This window comes from Protopterus annectens, chromosome 8.part0 (assembly GCF_019279795.1).
Source record: "Protopterus annectens isolate FY-2018-M chromosome 8.part0, PAN1.0, whole genome shotgun sequence".
Lineage (NCBI taxonomy): Eukaryota > Metazoa > Chordata > Ceratodontiformes > Protopteridae > Protopterus > Protopterus annectens.
In genome coordinates, this window is record NC_056741.1 from 145,100,358 (window position 1) to 145,119,580 (window position 19,223).

General features: G+C 40.9%; 1 protein-coding gene across 3 annotated transcripts in view; it reads right to left on the reverse strand.

Moving 5' to 3' along the window:
- Window positions 1-19,223, reverse strand: part of PHC1 (polyhomeotic homolog 1) — a 1,492,233-nt gene that overhangs the window by 336,927 nt on the left and 1,136,083 nt on the right. The gene's annotated exons all lie outside the window — the stretch shown is intronic.

Here is a 19,223-nt window from a genome sequence, read left to right on the forward strand (position 1 = left end):
GTTTCAGCCTTAGGGCCAAAAAGGAAATTTTTGTTCAAAGAGCATCCAAGAGAGAGGATTTCACATGTTCAAGGAGGGGACTGTTCCCTCAGCCAGGCATGTCTTCTTATCAGCTGCTGCCTTACTGGAAGTTTCCAGAGCATCATAGCTACAGTGTAAGGAGTGCTTAGCTACTTGACAGCAAGAACTATGCAAGTCCAACAGTTCCTTGGAGAGGGCCTTATTTTCAAATGCCCACCAGTTTATGTTTCATCTGATCTAAAATGATCTCTTGATACTTAATACGAAACTGGCAATTCAAAGCCCTCATGACAAGGGTGGCAGCAGTGTAGACTTTCCCTCCGAACCTGCCCAAGGCTCTGTTTTGTCAGTTGGCAGGGGATTTTTGGAAGTACTAGCTTTAGCTCCCTTAGGACCCTGAGTCACCACTTTACGGCCTACTACAGGGTTCTTCAAAATGTGTCTGTGGAAATCCAGAACACTGTAAAAGTGTCAGGTTTCTGAGAGGTAGGGGGTAGGGAATCTGACTGCAAGAAAGAATCCAGCAAGACATCATCAACTGCCTCGAAGACTGAAGGAATGGCAGGAGATTTATGCTCAGGGAGTTTTAGAAATTCCCTAATTCTCTTCTTGGATTGCAAATAGTCTTGCATTTCCTATTTAAAGAGTTCCCTTAGCGAATGTAGGGTCTCACCAAAAGAAATGTCCTCAGGTGGAGAGGCTGAGGCAAGGTTCTCAGCAGAATTTGAATGCCGACAGGAAGCAACAGATAAACCTTCCTCAAAGTTGGACTCATCATTATCATCTTCAGAGTCAAAAGAATCAGAAGACGCCTGGAGGGAGATACCTCTTTTTTTTCTTTTTACCAGCAGAAGATCCAGTGGCAGAACCTGGGAGAGAAAGACATCTGAATCTGATTAATGGGGTGATCAAATCCTCAGCCAAACTAAGTCCTGTTAATAGGCCTGAGTTTGGGAGTGACAACCAGTAGGCCTCAGCTGGGGAAAGCTGGATGCAGACTTTTTATGTAAAGCCTTGGGCTTAGGCCTGAGGGTGACTTCCACTCTAGGGCCAGGACATGAGCAGACAGGTGAATCCCTAGGATGATGAACCAAGGCAATCTCTTGAGGATAAAAAACTTTTGACACACCTTTGTAACTTTGAGAGAGGTTGTCAGAAGCAGTAACCTGCAAAGTGGCTCTGGATGCAACTGGCTACCTAAGTCCTGCAGTTTGTGCAGAAGTACAGGGAATGTTGGTATGGACTCCAAACGGGTATCAATAGAAATCTGTGTCCCATCCTCATTTGTCAGAGGGGACTGCAAAGGCATCTCACCTTCTTCAATGGTAACAAGACTAAGTGGACTGGTGGATGGCGAATGAGCTTTGCCTAGTACCCCAAGTCTTGGGTGCTTTCCCCTTCTTACAACTAGGGAAGTCAACCTCAGGCTGACTGGTGGACAACATAGTACATGAAGGCCCTGGCAATTTGTTAAAATCTTTAGACAGAATGTCATCCCTGCTCTTGATAGTTCTACTGTTAAAGCAAGCACAGAACTAACAGTGAAGTACATTGTGTTCTGGGAGAAAAAAACACAAAATGAGTGAAAGTCCTGGCGTGGTATCTGCTTGCCACAGCAGAGACTGTTATTCTTTCTCTGACATTAGTCAAGAAAGGTATTAAAAGCTTCCCAATGAGCTACTTAGCTTTAGACATCTTCTTTCACTGGTACTGACTGACTGATGCATTGACTAGCACTCTGCTTTGTAGTCTGATGGCAAGAAAGAACCGAGGTTAAGGCTCAGGCAGACTCCCTTTATACCCAGACATCTTGACATAGTTCAGGGCATCTGCTATCTTCAGGAAAAGTAAAAAATTATGTGGTAGTTGGGCCTGCCAAGGGCTTCCACTGCAGGAAATCTCATCAGTTATAAAGTACAGTTTTGTACCTACCATAAATGTAGATGTCCGATAGATATGCAACTGCAGTCATAACATATGGGTTGTCCTGCCTCAGGCAGCCCTCGGTCGGCCGGATTCCAAAGTCTGGGTCCGACGTCGGCTGATGTCGCATTTCTCTCCGACGTCAGAGCGGCTGGAGTATATAAGCATCAGCCGACGTCATCTTCTTCAGTGTTTCTTGCCCCAGATGCCAGGTGCCCTCCAAGGAAGGCTGTAATCAAATTGGAAGACAAAAATAGGTTTCCAGACAAATAAATGAGCAATAAACAGATACACCATAACAGATATCCCCAGCTAAGAATACAGGGAGAGGAGTGGACCCAAGGCATAGAGGGGAAGGAGGGAGGGAAAACCCGACTGCAGTTGCATATCTATCGGACATCTACATTTATGGTAGGTACAAAACTGTACTATGTCCTTCAAGAATGCAACTGCAGTCATAACATATGGGTTGAATACCATAGCTTAGCTGGGGGAGGTGGAATGCTCTAAGAAAGGGATGGTGTGGCTATCAATCCCTGCAGGACTGCCGAAGCAAAGCCTGCTCTGGATCTGGAATATAAGGGGAGGTTGTAGTGTTTGGAAAATGTATGCACGGAGCTCCATGTAGCAGCTTCTAGAATGTCCTTTGTAGGCACCCCTCTCAAGAATGCTGTAGAGGTGGCTGTAGCTCTGGTGGAGTGTGGTCTGACATTGGCTGGCACACACTTTCCATGGAAGGAATAACAGAATCTGATGCAATGTCCAATCCATTTTGAAATTGTCTATTTGGAAATTGCTTTTCCTTGTACTCCAGGGGCGTAAGCTACAAATAGCTGATCAGACTTCCTACTGGTCTTGGTTCTGTCCAGGTAGTAGCGAAGTTGTCTGTGAATGTCCAAGGTATGCAACAGTCTTTCCCCTTTGTTCTCAGGATTGGGAAAGAAAGTAGGCTGGTGAATTGCTTGATTTAAAGAAACCCTAGATACCACTTTTGGCAGAAAGGCAGGGTTGGTTCGTAAGGAGACCCTGTCTCTGTGAAAGGTTATGAATGGTGGTATTGCCATTAGGGCCTGTAATTCCGAAACTCTTCTTGCTGAGGTAATGGCCAACAGGAAAGCTGTCTTCCAGGAAAGAAATTGTAAGTCCACAGAAGCTGTTGGCTCAAAGGGAGGTAGAGTCAATTTTTCTAGGACAAAGTTGAGGTCCCAAGCTGGTACTGGTGCCTTTGTTGGGGGCTTTATATTCTTGATTCCTCTAAGAAATTGCCTCAACAAAGGATGTGAAAACACAGGTGGATCAGTGTTGTATCTAGCTGAGATAGCTGAAGCATGTATTTTTATGGAAGAGTATGAGAGTCCATTATGTAGCATATCTGCCAAATATTCCAGAATGAGTGGAATGCTCAAAAGTGATGCATCATGACCTTTGCTGGTATTCCAAATGCTGAATCTCTTCCATTTGGCTGAGTAAACCTTTCTGGTGGATGGTCTGCGGGCTTCTGTTAGTATCCTCTGAACTTCCTTGGAGAGAGGTAGATTGAGGTTCTTTATGGAATCTCCCAAGCTGTTAGCTGTAGCGTCTGGATGTTGGGATGAACTGTCCTGAAGTTGTGTTGAGTCAGAAGTTGGGGCCATTGGGGGAGGGCCCACTTTTTGTTGTGACATACGCTCCGTAGTAGTGGGTACCAGTGTTGTCTTGGCCAGTCTGGAGCTATTAGGATCCCCTTGGGCTGCTCTGCTTTGATCTTTAGTAATACTGTGGTCATCAGTGGCAGAGGTGGAAATGCATAGATTTTTAGGGAGCTCCAGTTGAATGAGAGAGCATCTATCTTCCATGCTTGTGGATGATATGTCCTTGAACAGAACTTTTGTAGGTGATGATTGTGGTGGGAGGCAAATAGGTCTACGTCTGGCCTGCCCCATGTCGAGATGAGTCGTATAAAGATTTCTGGATGTAGCCTCCATTCGTGGGGATATAGGAAATTCCTGCTTAGACTGTCCGCCAGAACATTCTCTTTGCCTGGAACAAACTGGGATTGTAACTGTATGTTTAGGCTCAGTGATTTTTCCCAAAGATTCATTGTCAGTCTGCAAAGGGGGTAAGAATGAGTGCCCCCCTGCTTGTTTATGTACCACATCACAGTGGTGTTGTCTGTCCGTATTAGCAGGTGGCCTTGTTGCAGTTGTTGTCCAAAGGCCTCGATGGCATGCATTACTGCCAGCATTTCTTTTTGGTTGATATGCAGATGTGTTTCCTTTGGAGACCATTGTCCTTGAATACATCTGCCCTCCATGTGCGCCCCATCCAAGGTCTGAGGCGTCTGTGGTCATGGTCTGTGTTATCTGAGGTTTTTTGAATGACATACCTGTGTTTGACTGGCTTACTGAGGCCCACCATAGAAATTCCTTTTGAAGACATGGAATGAGCGGTATGGTTGCCTCTAGGTTGTTGCTGTGTTGAGACCATAAGCTTTTAGGTACCATTGAAGCTTTCTCATGTGTAGTCTTGCTAGTGGAACCAGGAGAATGCAGGATGCCATGTAACCCAGGGCCTGTAGGAATCTCCTTGCAGTCATCTGGGTGAGCTTTGCTAAACTTTTGAAGTAATGAGTTAACTTCTTTTGCTTGTCTTCTGTCAGGTAAGCCATTTGAGAGGCTGTGTCTAGTTTGGCTCCTAAGAAGGTTATTTGTTGGGATGGCTGAAGTCTTGACTTTTGAAAGTTGACTGTGTATCCCAGAGCCTGTAGCAATTGTATGACATAATTCAAGTTTTTTGTCAAAATTAGTTTGTCGTCCGCTTGTATGAGGCAGTCGTCCAGGTATGGGTAAATTTGAATCCCCTGGAGCCTGCAATGAGCAATTACTGAAGCCAGGCATTTCGTGAATACTCTGGGCACAGTAGATAAGCCAAATGGCAATGCTGAGAATTGATAATGCTCTGGCCCTGCAAGAAATCTGAGGTATCTTCTGCAGCTGTGTCTGATAGGGACATGCAGGTATGCCTCCTTGAGGTCCAGAGTAATCAGCCAAGACCCCTTGCCCAGCATGGGAAGGAGTTGCTGTAGAGTCAGCATTTTGAACTTTGGTACTATGAGAAAAGTGTTTAAAGCGGACAAGTCCAGTATTGGCCTCCATTGAGTTTCTTTTCTTGGAACAAGGAACAGTCTTGAGTAAAACCCCTGACCTTGTTCTTGTTGTGGAACTTTTTCTATTGCTTTGATCTGAGCAAGCAGAGAAATTTGCTTGATAGCCTCTGCCCTCTGATTTTGTGGAAGGTTTGGCATGCCTTGTTTTCTTGGCAAGGCATGAAAATGGAACCTGTAACCGTGGTCTATAATGTCCAAAATCCATTTGTCCTTTGTCAGTTTGTGCCAATTGTTTGAAAACAGAGATAATTTTCTGCCCAAAGGAGCTTCTGCTTGCTCTTTGGTCAGCGGAACTAGAGGAAAGTCATTGAGATTGTCCAGGTGGGGCAGGAGAAACCCCTGTGTCACTTCTTTGGTTTGCTGGTTGCCATTGTCGTCCCCTGTAGGATCCTCTGTATTGTCCTTTTCCTCGGGCACGCCTGTTTTTGCCCCTTTGAAATCTTTCAGGATTAGGAAAGGACCAGTTCTTAGAAGGCCAATTCCTGCTGAATCTGGGTGGCTGAACCTGGAGGAAATCTTTGACTGTCTGAACTGACTTGGCTTTTTCCTCAATGGACTTTAACACATCTTTAGCATTAGCACCAAAAAGCTTGTTCTTTTCCAAAGGTGCATCAAGAAGTTTTGCCTTAACATGATCTGGTAAAGGTTGTTCTTTTAACCATGCATGTCTACGAATGACCGCCCCTGTCATATCTGCCCTACATGAAGCTTCCAATGCATCATATCCACACTGCAGAAAGTGATTGCTAACTTGCTGAGAATTATGCACAGCCTCCTGCAAAGACTTCCTATCTAAAGGTTCAGGAGAGGCCAAAGTTTTCTGTAAATCATCTAACAGGAAATCCTGATATTGAAACATATGAAAGAGACAATTGAGAGCTCTCATAGATAAAGTAGTGGAGGTGTAAACCTTCTTCCCCCATCTCTCTAAGGACCTTGCTTCCCTGTTGGAAGGCAAAGGGTTTTTTGGAGGTGGTAGCTGAAACCCCTTTAGGCCCCTGAGAAATTGTTTCTAAATCAACTGCATGGGCCCTAAAGAAATGAGAATGGGTTTCTGGGACCCTATAGTATCGGTCAGGCCTGACAGGAGCAGGAGGAAGAGTAACACTGGAGTCAGAGTATAAACCATCCAAAACATCAAGCACAGGAGGTATAGCTAAGGGTCTGTGTTGTGGCTTTTTAAGGAAGGTTCGAAGGCGCTTTCTGGAATCTGAATATTCCTGGCCTTGCCACTTAAAATGTTCCCTCATGGAATGCAGAACTTCCCCAAAAGAAATATCCTCAGGAGGAGAGGTCGAGGGGATGGAGTCCTCTGCATCTGAATCCTCGTAGGTCTGGAAGGGCTCTTCCTGGCTTTCGGAGTGAACAGAGTCCTCAGAATCTTCATCTGAAGGAAGAGGGTCAGAGGGTTCAACCCTGGGCCTCTTATCAGGAGGAGGCTGGGATCCTCTCTCAGGATGGGCCTGGGAACCTCTGATCATGGAAATTAAATCAGCAGCCATAGTCATGATTTGAGTTTCAGGAGTAGGCAGAGGTAAGGTTTTAGCAGTAAGATGCTTGGACTTGCTGGCTGCCTTAGCACGTGTGTAGGCCTTGATAGACATGGACATGGGAGGCCTAGCAGCTCCATGTGCAGGAGTGACCTTATCAACAGCAATGGTCTCGGGCATTTCCTCGGTTTCAGTATCCGAGGGAAAGTCAATAACTGGCGGAGTGGCCTCCGGTATCGGAGGTATTGGTAGTGCGGTGTCTTCGGTTCGGAGCGGTGGAATAACCGCCTCAGAGGGAACCGGAGCACTCGCGGTTAGTTTTGGCGTGGTGTCGGTGGAAGACGCGGGCCGAGGATGTCGGTCCCGGTCTTTTCGTTTCTTAGGAGTCTGCGTTGTTTGTTGTTCCAACGGCATTGTATAATCAAATTTTTTGCCGAAAAAGTCTTCAGCGAACTCCGCCCGGCGCCTGAGAGTGCGCTTATTGAAGCGAGCACAGGCGGCACAGGCCGAGACGTCGTGGTCTGGGCCAAGGCAAGGGAGGCAGTAAGAGTGGAAATCCTTATGAGGTATTTGTTTACCACAAGACAAACAATTATTTACTTTTTCAGTAATTTCTGACATCGGCTGAGGCAAGAAAAGGTCCCCAACGGGGTACTTAGCTTTTGATGACTTGGTTTGAAGAATACAGGAGCTGACCAACCGGCACTTGCGAACTGCTTCTGCTTCGGGCACCGCGCGGCAAGAAAGACTGAAGAAGATGGCGTCGGCTGATGCTTATATACTCCAGCCGCTCTGACGTTGGAGAGAAATGCAACATCAGCCGACGTCAGACCCAAACTTTGGAATCCGGCCGACCGAGGGCTGCCTGAGGCATGACAACCCATATGTTATGACTGCAGTTGCATTCTTGAAGGACATCTGCAACAGTGAAACATAAAGAACATGTACAGTTGTGTAAAAACTTACCACAAAAGTAGATATTTTACTGATCACTGTTACAGTATTCCAGTACTTGTGCATTATCCTGCCAAAAGTAACCTGATGTCTGGCTAACATACCAAAGCCATAATCTTCTTGACACACAATCTCAGCTCGTAGGCATGGGGGTATATCAACAGTTGGTAACCTGACATCTGGCCATCATACTAAAGCCAAAAACCTTTGTGACACATTGTATGCCTGGTGTATGACCTCAGCCTGTAAGCACGGGAGTACGTAAGTGGGATGTGGGATCCTGAGGACAATCTTGCCCCAAGAAGACCCTAGGTTGAACAAGAATGTACTGAGTAAGACCAGAAATATCAAACTGAGACAGGAGAGATGGTAAATGTCCATCTCAGTCCACACAGCACAGTAATAGAGAAAGATGGGAAAAGGAGGGAAGCAGTACTGCAACGCTGACAGTACAACACCTACTGTTATGGCATGTTCTTACACAATTATACCATGCCCTTCCTTAAATCATTGTTGCAGTATTCCAATACTTGTAGGTGATTCCCAAAGCTAAGAGTTACTGAGGGTAGTAGGATTGGAGATTGAAGTGCTGCCTACCAGTTCTAACATAACAGATCTAACGAAGGCAGTACAAGATAAGGAGAATGCATCTACTCCGTAATGCTTAGCAAAAGTGTGTACTGAAGCTTAGGTGGCAGCCTCAAGGACAGATCTGGAATTGGGGTTTCCAAGATGCTGCACACTGATCAACAGCTTAATTTCAGCTCTCTCATTGTGAAAAAAAAAATCAAAGATAGGAGCCAGTAACTCCGCCATATTTAATAAATTCAGTTACTGGGTAGTCAGTACAATGTCTAGATGTCAGCAGAGAAGAAACCTAGGCAGCCTGAGAGAAAATCAGTTAGAAAAGGTGAAGAGAAAACACTTGACTGGACAGAATCTGCAGCCGTTCAGCAAAAAGCAGTTGAAGCTCCATCTTAAGTTCAGGAAATGGCTTCCAACAATTTATAAGAAAAAAACAACATGCGCAGAGCAGATTAAAATAAACAAAACATTGAAGGAGTAACTAAACTAAAAAAGGTGGAAAAATGAAAGAAGCTTTAAATAGCTATTTGGATGTACTGATAAAACTGCAAAAATCAGAGGCTGAAATGAAGAAAAGGTTCAATGAGTACAATACTGCTTAAGAAGCGGTTTCAAAAACTGGCAGTGGTACAGGGCACAACACTCAGGGAAAACCTGAGATTTTCTGCCATATTAAAAGGAAAATGTGTGTATGCTCTAAACCTGGTCATGAGAAAGCAGCAAAGAGCTGTACTAGTAAGAATGCAATCATACCAACAGAGAGTTGATCCTGACAAAATTGTGGCAAAAGGGCAAAGTATTAAAAACTGGAGACAGTAGGGTGCTTGGGGAAAATTAATATTCACTATACACAAGGCAGAAGGATAGCAAATTTATCCTAGCAATCACGGAATGTCAAGAGGCAGGTAAAGTTGTAGTAACCAGCTGTCTTCAGAATATTATTTCTTGGAGATCAAAATATCTTTTTTTATGCAGAATAGTCTAAGTAGAAAATGTAACAGTTTGTCCAACAAACAGGAGGGGATTTTGCTTCGGTTTCTCCTGATAATAAAGCTCAAAGAGAGTGTCTGCCAGTGAAACCTTTTCCAATGTCCCAAAGGAAAATGCTTGAGAGTTGACTATGAGAGCAGGGAATTCCTTGGACTTGAACTAGAGTCTGGGGGTGGGAGATGGAGATGAACACAAAATAGACCAGCAGTACTGAAATTAGTGAATACATGTGAGATTATAAAGAATCAATTATGGGGCTTCCAAGATGGCGGCACACTAAGTAGCACCTTAATTTTAGCTCTCCCAGTGTGAAAACAGAAACCCAGAAAACAAGAGAGTGAATCTGTCTTTTTGGGTAAATTTCAGTTACTGGCTAGCAAGTGCACTGCCTGGATGCCAGTAAAGAAGAAATTTAGAGAACCTGAAAGAAAATCAACCACAAAAGGTGAGGAAAAAAACTGGTTGGATAGAATCTTACAGCTCTTCAGCAAAAATCAGTTCAAGCTCCAGCTTTGGTGCAAGACATGACTTCCAGTAATCTAGAGGAGAAATAAGTCAAATATGTTCAGAGCTCATTAAAATAAATGAAACAATGAAGGAATATATCAATCCAAATAACAGAAGGCTGTGAAAAAAATGGAAGAAGCTTTAAACACACGTTCAGATGAAATGATAAAACTGCAGAAATTAGAAGTTGAAATGAAGAAGAGGCTGGCTGAATATCAGAATGCCCAAGAAGAGAGGTTTAAAAACATTTATTATTAAAGGACAGATTGCGTAGGGAAAACCTAAAATTTCTGCTGTACCACAGAAATTGGAACAGACTACATTAATTTCATGTAAACACAAATAACCAGCTGGACTGGTATTCCACAGCACGATCTGTTAACTGAAAGGGCACACCATGTGTATGCACCAAACCTGGCCATGAGAAAGCAGCCAAGAACTCAAACAGTAAAGATGCAACTTTACCAGCAGAAAGAGTTGATTCTGAAAAAACTGTGGCCGAATGGCATATTACTAAAAGTTGGAGACAATAGAGTGTGGAAAATAATTACTCACTGTACACCACACAAGAGAGGAGCAAATTTATTTCAGCAATCATGGAATGTCGAGAGGTAGGTTTGAGATTCAAGCTGCTGTATCCAGCTATCTTTATAATATTGTTTCCGGGAGGGTCAAAGTCATTTTTTGATGCATAGCATGCTAAGGAGGAAATAAAGTTTGTCCAACAAAAAGTGACAAAAATGAAGAAAAATACACAGCAGGCAAACGTATGACCGCAAACCACTAATAATGTACAGAAAACAAAATGGTCGTAAGATGTACGGCAATAAAAACATACAGTTTATTTCTCAAAATAAGGTAAGCGCTTTCACCACCTCCCTGGTGGCTTCCTCAGATCATAACAGCAGCGCAATACTAGAATTAAATACACATTAAATTACATTAAATAAATTAGTCACACTTGTTGCTTGCAATCTCACATCCTCACTTCCTAATTAATGATGTGCATGCTCCCTTACGGAACACACGTCATCCAGCTATCAGACTACAACTTTTAAAGAGAAACAACCTAATAAAAAGTATATTCATTACAACTAATCAATAAACTTCCATCTAACTACAAAATATTATATATATATATATATATATATATATATATATATATATATATATATATGTGTGTGTGTGTGTGTGTGTGTGTGTAAACAGTACAAAACTTCATACAATAACAAAAATAAATATAAAAATAAAAAAATATATATAAAGCATCTAAAATCTGCCTACACATACAATACAGAGAGAAATAGAGAAGGGGTTCAGTTGAGATGGTGCGTGAGGGAGTTTTTCATGGGGCCAACACTACAAATGAATCTCAAAAGATACCACCAGCACAAACGGTGATTAGGAAGAAAACTGATTCTCAGCCACTGACACAGGTTTTTCCGAAGTTTCCACTACCTATACGCCAGGAGAGGGGGAGACAGCGTTACCGATTGGTGAGCCGAGGAAGAATGAAAAGGAAGGAACAGACAGAGCCACCTTGAAGAGAATGTGGAACCAGCTAGAACTATAGTATGGAATATCTCTATGAAAATATTGACAGAACATGAACTATCGGTGTTGAATAGAGGTTTTCCTTTATTCTGGCACAAGGCGCTGATATATCTGATACATTAATTGATTTGAAATTATTCTGTAGAAATGTTATGCTAAAACTTTTGCATTATGATAATGATTTGTTGGGGGATAGTATATTTAAGAAATCTAGTAGTGTTATACTTATGAACCACCCAGTTCTTGAAGCATTTAATAAAGTCTGTGAGGATGAGTTACATGAAAAATTGGGGCAGCAACAACATGGGAAAAGGTTTGTAAAGTTGACCAAGTCTGAACAAGAAGCACTGAAACAGCTTAGTAATGATAGATCCATAATGATACGACTTTCTGATAAGGGGGGATGATTGTGGTCATGGATAAAGATTTTTATGTAACATCCCTTTAACTAATGCTGAGTGATAGGAAGGTGTACAGGGAGATTGGTATGCATAAAATTGAATGTATGATTAGAAATGTTAATTTCATGCTGAATAACTGCTTGATACACTATGAGATTACTTTAGAGCTGTTGCAGTTTTAAAATGATGAACATCCAGTAATACCTATGTTTCAAGGCTCTCCTAAGATACATAGGGACCCAGTGAAACCACCCTTCAGACCCACTGTTGTAGGGAGGGGGTGGCTCACGGAGCCCTTTTCAGTATTTATAGAGAAACACCTAATACCGATATTAGAGAGGTCAGAGGTAGTACTTAAGGACAAGAAAAAGGTCCTGCAAAAAACATTATGTTAAATTACCAAGGGACTCAGGATTTCATACTGCTTACCCTAGATGTAGCATCTCTATTCACTAGTATCCCCAATCATATTGGGGTAGAATATGTAAGGAGATATTTAATGAGAGAGAGTGGATATGATAAAAAGTTAGTGGATTTATTAGGTTTATTCATGGACATAGTATTGAATAACAATTGTGTTTGTGTTTGATGGGTCACACTTCCTTCAATGTGAGGGCGCAGCTGTGGGCACTAGTTGCGCTAATAGCTACGCCAACACAGTGATGTTATTATGGGAGGTAGATATGGTTTTCAAACTAAATTTATATTTGAAGTATGAGAAATACTATCATCGCTTTGTAGATGACATTTTTATTTTATTTTCTGGGATGGCACACAGATGGAGCTTGATCAATTTGTTGAACAATTACATGACAGCGAGATTCCTAAAATTCACCATGAAGTCTTCCAGTATACAGATAGACTATTTGGATGTACATATTGAGAAGCTAATAGATAGGAAATTGGACACTAGGATGTTTAGGAAGGAATGCTATAGGAATACGCTCCTTCATAGGACTAGCATGCATCCTAGGAGGACCTTTGGTAACATGGTGAAAGGTCAGGGAATGAGGCTATCTAGGCTAAGTAGAGAAATAAAAGTTTTTGAGGATGGGATTTAGACTTTGACAGGTGAACCTGTAGCAAGAGGGTATAAGGAGAAGAAAATAGCCTTTAGCTTGGATGAGGTCACCCGTTTAAGGGTTAATAGAGCGAGACCATATTACTTACCGAATATGGGTGAAAATTTGAGGTCTGAAGGTCCCACATCAGCGAAAGGACAAGTTAATACACTGACGTCATATACTAATGACACAAGGAAGGTAAAGTTGGTGCTAGAGAAACACTGGCCCATCCTGTTGACAGATAAGATTAGGAGTTTGGTGGGGGATCCACCTAGTTTCCAGTATAGGAATCAGAAGAATTTGAAGGGGATGTTATGCTATCCCAAATATGATTCTATGGAGCCTGTCTGGGGAACACACCCATGGGGACACTGTAAGTGGTGTAGCTATGTGAAGTGTACCAATAAATTCACACACCCGACTACGGGTCGAGAGTACAATTTTAAGACTGCAGAAGATTGTACATCGAAATATATTGTATATCTAGCGCAATGTGAATGCTGTCAATATTTATATGTACAGATGACATGTATGTTTAGGGATAAGATTAAAGAGCATGTTAATAGCCTGAGGGCTAAGGATTCAATCAGTGCCCTGTCCAGGTATGATCTGACTAATAATGTGGTACATAGGTTCCAGTTTATGGTTACTGAGAAAATATATTTATGTGATAGAATGCAAGACATTAAGAATAAGGTGGAGAGTAGAGAGCTTAAGTGGATTCTCTGACTCAGGGCAGACAGGGGATATGGCCTTAATACAAAGGTTTCAGTTAAGCCAATTTTGGATGCTCGGGGGGATTAGAAGTTAATAAGTATGATAATGGCACTGAAATGGTGAGCTAGGAGCCAGGATTAGCTATGACTGTATATATCCATATATTATGTATTGTATTATGTTACATGTGTAGGTAGATTTTAGATGCTTTACATACATTTAGTTTTTATTTTTATATTTATTTTTGTTATTGTAAGGTTTTATACTGTTAAATATATATATATATATATATATATATATATATATATATATATATATATATTTTGTAGTTAGATGAAAGTTTTTTATTAGATTATAAAGAATATAATTTTTATTAGGATGTTTCTCTTTAAAAGTTGCAGTCTGTGTGTTCCATAAGGTAGCATGTGCATAATTAATTAGGAAGTAAGGACGTGAAATTGTAAGCAACAAGTGTGACTAATGTATTTAATGTGAGCAATTTAATGTGTATTTAATTCTGTAAAGGAAAATAGATGGACAACACTCCTCCAGACCTCAGGAACTGCAAAATAAAGTCATCAATCGAAAGAATGAAAGAAAAGTAAGTTTTATTGTTTAAGCTTCACACAAGCTTTTCGTCAGTTGAAATATAGCAACTTCATCAGAAAAAACAAAAAAACGGAAACGTCACACAATAACATCCCCTTTTATATACCCCTTGCTTCTCTGTATGAAAGACACTTTGAAATATAACCAAATGCATTCCGGACACATTACTGCTCTAAAAGACACCTAAAACAGGTAGAAACATTTATGTTCAGTAAACTGAATACATTAAATGGTTGAAATAAAGTGCTAAATACAGAATGCTTATTTTAGAAAAGTGCTTTTTTTTTAAAAAATTATTAATAAACAGTATAGTCCAAAGAAAAACCTTAAATGTCATTACTAATCAATGTATTAATTCTACGAGCCGGTTTCAAGAAGCTAATATATATATGTATATATGTTTAAAGTAAAAAGAATATTGAACTATTAAAGTTACAAAAATGAAAAATGAAAGTAAGAATAACATAAATCATCACCAAAAAGAACTGGTAACAACTACTACATAATACAAAAATTACATGTTAAATATGTTAAAAGTTTATAAATATTAAAATAAGTATAAAAATATGTATGGTATAAAATAAAATATATATGGTATAAAATAATGTATGGTGTAACATATTGCAGTTTTGACAAACTAACCATACAATGGAAACATTCACAGGTGTTTAACACCTTAAATGAGACTACCCTCAAAAAATGCCGCAAGAAGAAAAACCTCTAAACCCACTGGTTGTTCTAAATGAAAAAACAGACTGAAGGTTTGATAGGTTATAATTTTAACAAACCATGTGGACAAATGATTCAGACATGTTACTTGGCAACTGAACCTACCTTTCCTAAAAATATAGGAACTCCCACTGAAAAAAATCATCTTTATTTTGCAGTTCCTGAGGCCTGGAGGAGTGTTGTCCATCTATTTCCTTTACAGTGTGTTTATATTATTTTAGTGTGTTAGTGCGGTGTATTTAATTTTAATATTGTGCTGCTGTTATCATTATGGTCTGAGGAAGCCATCAGGGAGGTGGTGAAAGCGCTTACCTTATTTTGAGAAATAAACTGTATGTTTTTATTGCCGTCCGTCTTACAACCGTTTTATTTTGTTTCCCAACATAAAAAAGTGAGCTATCAAACAGAATAGGATTCTGCTTTATTCTTCTGGTAATAAAGTTCATAGAGACTCTTCCAGTGAAACCTTTTCCAATGTTTCAAAGGACAATGACTGAGGAAACAGTAAAAAGTGCAGGAGTTGACTGAGTATGCTGGAAATGAACCAAAGATTGGAGATGGGAGATGCAGATCAACAGACAGATGACCAGCAAACTTGGAAATGAATGAACAAATGTGGGATTACATAGCATCAATCACATTTGTGAAATATGGCAGAACATGAAAACTTGTAAATATTGGACTTTTTGACTTTGATAAACTTACGGGGGACTCGAAAGCATATGCTCTACGTCGAGAAGGGAAGATGAAGGAAAGGGATAACTGTTAAGTAAAATAATTTTTGTTCTTAACAGTTATTTTTATAAAACATGGTAGACTGCATGTTATATTGTAAAGCCTTTTCATTTATTTGTGTGTGTAAGAGAAACACTAAAGTAAGCAGATGCCCTTTTTTCCTTCCTTATTTCTTCTTGTTTTGCTTTAAAAAATGTATGCACTGCAATGTAAATAAAAAAGAAGAAGAAAGCCTGGACAAAAGATCATAAGTAAAACTGATATAATTTTTCTTACTTTTGCATATGTGAATGACTGCATTAAGGCTTTTGGCTTGATCTAACAAGTTTTAAGTGGAAGCAGGTAAATAAAATGACACTGAATGTAATGAAAAGTTCTCCTTTAGCAAATAAATGTTTCACAGTGTAACACAAGAAGCTTGTAGCTGAAGGCAACTGTGCATTTGGTTCTCATTTTTCTATGAAGACAAGCCAAGAATGGCAATAAAATATTTTTTCTTTGAATAGATAAAAGATAATGCTTTCTGAAATCATTCAAGTTGTTTTCTCCATGTGGGAGAAGATAAGAAAAACAGACAGCACTTAGTTTAAGTAGAAGCAGAGGCTGTAACATGAGTCTTAGCATGAATAACCTTCATTACGGTTAATTAAAGCCTGTGAGTGTAGCTGAAAATCTGGGACAATTGTTCCTATTAGGAGGGTTAAACTTTACTATTTGTAGATGTACATCGTTTTGTGTTTCCATTAACTTAATAGGTTATGGGGTGTTCTGTTTTTTTTTCTCTTCTTATTCTGAGGGTTTTCATTACATCAAAAAGTCTATTAAGAGATGACACAGGTTCAAATGGATATGACAAGAAACAACTGCATAAAAGATCAACCTACCAAACATCGGTGTATGCATATATCACAAAAGCTGAAACTTGACATTTAAAAAAGCCGTTATACATAACAGTGGGGATAATAACTTATCATAATGACAACACTTTCCATGTTATCTCACAGAAATATACAAAAAAAGAAAGAGTGGTGAACTATATTAAGAAATGCACAGTGCAAATAAATATGCTACAGCAGACACATTTGGAAAGAACTGAGCATGTGAAATTGAAAAAGAATGGGTTTCAAGATGGTTATTCAGTGGAATATCTGGGACCCAGAAAAAGGGCAGTACTTACATTAAGGAGGAGCTCCAATAGTGATAAAAGACGGGAAAAAAAGATAATAATGGTAGATCTGTAGCAGTAATGGGCTACTGGGCAGGAGAGGAGGATTAAGCTGGCATGAATTTATATTTCAGATAAAACTGCTTCAATGGAGTTTAAGAAAATTCTGGGAGAAATAATCAGCTTTCAGCAGGGAAAGAATAGTTGTTTAAGAACTTACCATAACCACAGATGTCCTTCTCTTCCATATTACAGTATTCATAACCTGGGGGATTTGCTGCCTGCAGCACCGGACATCCAGCCAGTATACCAAAGTTGTTCAGTCAGGGGTACATCTGATGTAGAAAGCAAGGGCCATAAACTGATGTCAGCTATAACTGTGATGTCTGCATGCACCCAACTCAGAAAATGGCTGCCACGAGAAAGAGACCGCAGGAGCAGTAGGAAAGAGCTAAACCTTCAGTATCCCAGGCACACCTCAGAAGTGTTATGAAAATGGCCACACAAAAAAAGGACAATATGGTGTGTTGGGTGGGAATGAATACTGCAACATGGAAGAGAAGGACATCTATAGTTATGGTAAGCTCTTACACAACTATTCTATGTCCTTCTATTCTAATGCTGCAGTATTCATAACCTTAGGGAGAGTACCAAAGCTCTCTAGGAAGAAGCATGAGATGCAGGAAGGGGAGCAGAGTCAATGAGGCCCTGCAGAACAGACCTACCAAACCCTGCTCTAGACCTGGAGATCAGGTCCAATTTGTAAGGTTTGATAATGTACAGAGGACCACATTGCAGCCACTAGGACAGAGAAGTAATCAATTCCCTTGAAAAAAAAAACTGCCGAAGAAGAAGCTGCTCTAGTGGAATGGGCCTTTACAGGAGAAGTCAGTTGCTTTCCATGAAAGGAGTAGCAAAAGGCTATATCATTAAAAATCAGAGAGGCAATAATGTGTTTAGACACTGATTTGACAAGGGCTCTAAGATGGAATGAGACAAAAAGCTGGTCAGACTGTCTGATGGACTTTGTCTTATCTAGGTAAAATCTCAGTTACCTCTGAACATCCAGGGAATGCAAGGCCCTTCCTGAGGAGTTCTGTGGTTGTGGGTAAAACACAGGTAGATTAATGGTCTGGTTTAAGAAAATTTTGTTGACTGCTTTAGGCATGAAAGAAGGGTTAGTTCTGAGAGAAACCCTACCTTTATCAAAAATAAGGTAGGGAGGAAAAGCCATAAGTGTTTGGATCTCAGAGACCCTCCTGGCAGAAGTAAAGGCTAGTAATAAATCTGTTTTCCATATGCAGAATTTAAGGGAGGAGAAGTAGGCTGGCTCAAAAGATGCCAATGTAGGCTTTTCCAGCACAAGGCTGAGGTCCCAAGGAAGGAGGAACAGGCTTATGGGGAGGTCTGATAGGAAGGACCCTTTTCAGAAACAGCTTGATTTCCAGTCTGGAAGCCAAGGGAGGAGTCAAGGGAAGGCAAGCAGAAATGGCAGATAGGTGTACTTCTACTGAAGAGTAGGTCAACCCTGAATGTAGTAACTCACACAGGTAGGAAACGACAAGTGGAACAAAAACTAGAAAAGGATCCTGTTGTTTCCTGAGGCACCAGTAGGAGAATCTTTTCCACTTTGATAAGTCACTTCTCCTGGTACTTAGCTTCCTGGCCTCCTGCGGGACAGTGAGTATGTCCTCCGAGTATAGGTGCCTAAAGGGGATCAGAACTCTATCACCCACATTGTCAGTTTGAGGTTGAGTAGGTGCGGGGGAATCAGGGATGCCCCCTGTTTTGTGTGAGTAGGTCGAAGTGGGTAGGCAACCTGTGGTGATTGCCCTGGACTAAAAGGTTGAGAAGGGGAAAAGTACAGTTGTGTACACTTACCATAAATGTAGATGTTTGAGTGTATTCATTGTTGCAGTCATTACATTTGGGTTATCTGCCTGCAGGTTGCCCTCAGTTGGCCTGATTAACTAAGTCTTGGGTCCTGCGTCGGTTGCTGTCCCTTCTTCCATGACGTCAGGTCATCAGGGGTATAAAACATGCAGCCGACGCCATTACATCAGTTTTTCTTGCCCCAGATGTCAGGTGGCCCCCTAATGGGAAGCATTAAACATAAAAGCACAAATATATACCTCCAACAAAAATCCAAATACACCAAAAAGGCTTTTAAGCATAGTAAAGGAAAGTAGAGGTATAGCCAAAAGAAGTTAGTGGACTGGAGGGAGGGTAAGCAGGACTGCAACAATAAATCCACTCGAACATCTACATTTATGGCAAGTGTACACAACTGTACTATGTTCTTCATGTTTCACTGTTGCAGTCATTACATTTGGGTAGACTCCCAAAGCTATGATTGGCAGGAGGAATTTAGATAGCTTAAGCCCTGCAAGACTGCAGTGGCAAAGCCAGCTCTGGATTTAGAGAAAATTGGCAAATGATAATGCTTGGTGAAAGTATGTACAGAACTCCAGGTAACCGCTTCTAGGATGTCCCTGGTAGGGATGCCTCTGAGAAAGGCTGTAGAGGTAGATGCAGCCCTGGTGGAGTGAGGTCTGATGCCCTGGCGGATAGGTTTTCCATGGTGCTTATAGCAGAAATTAATGCAATGGCTTATCCATTTAGAAATGGTTTGCT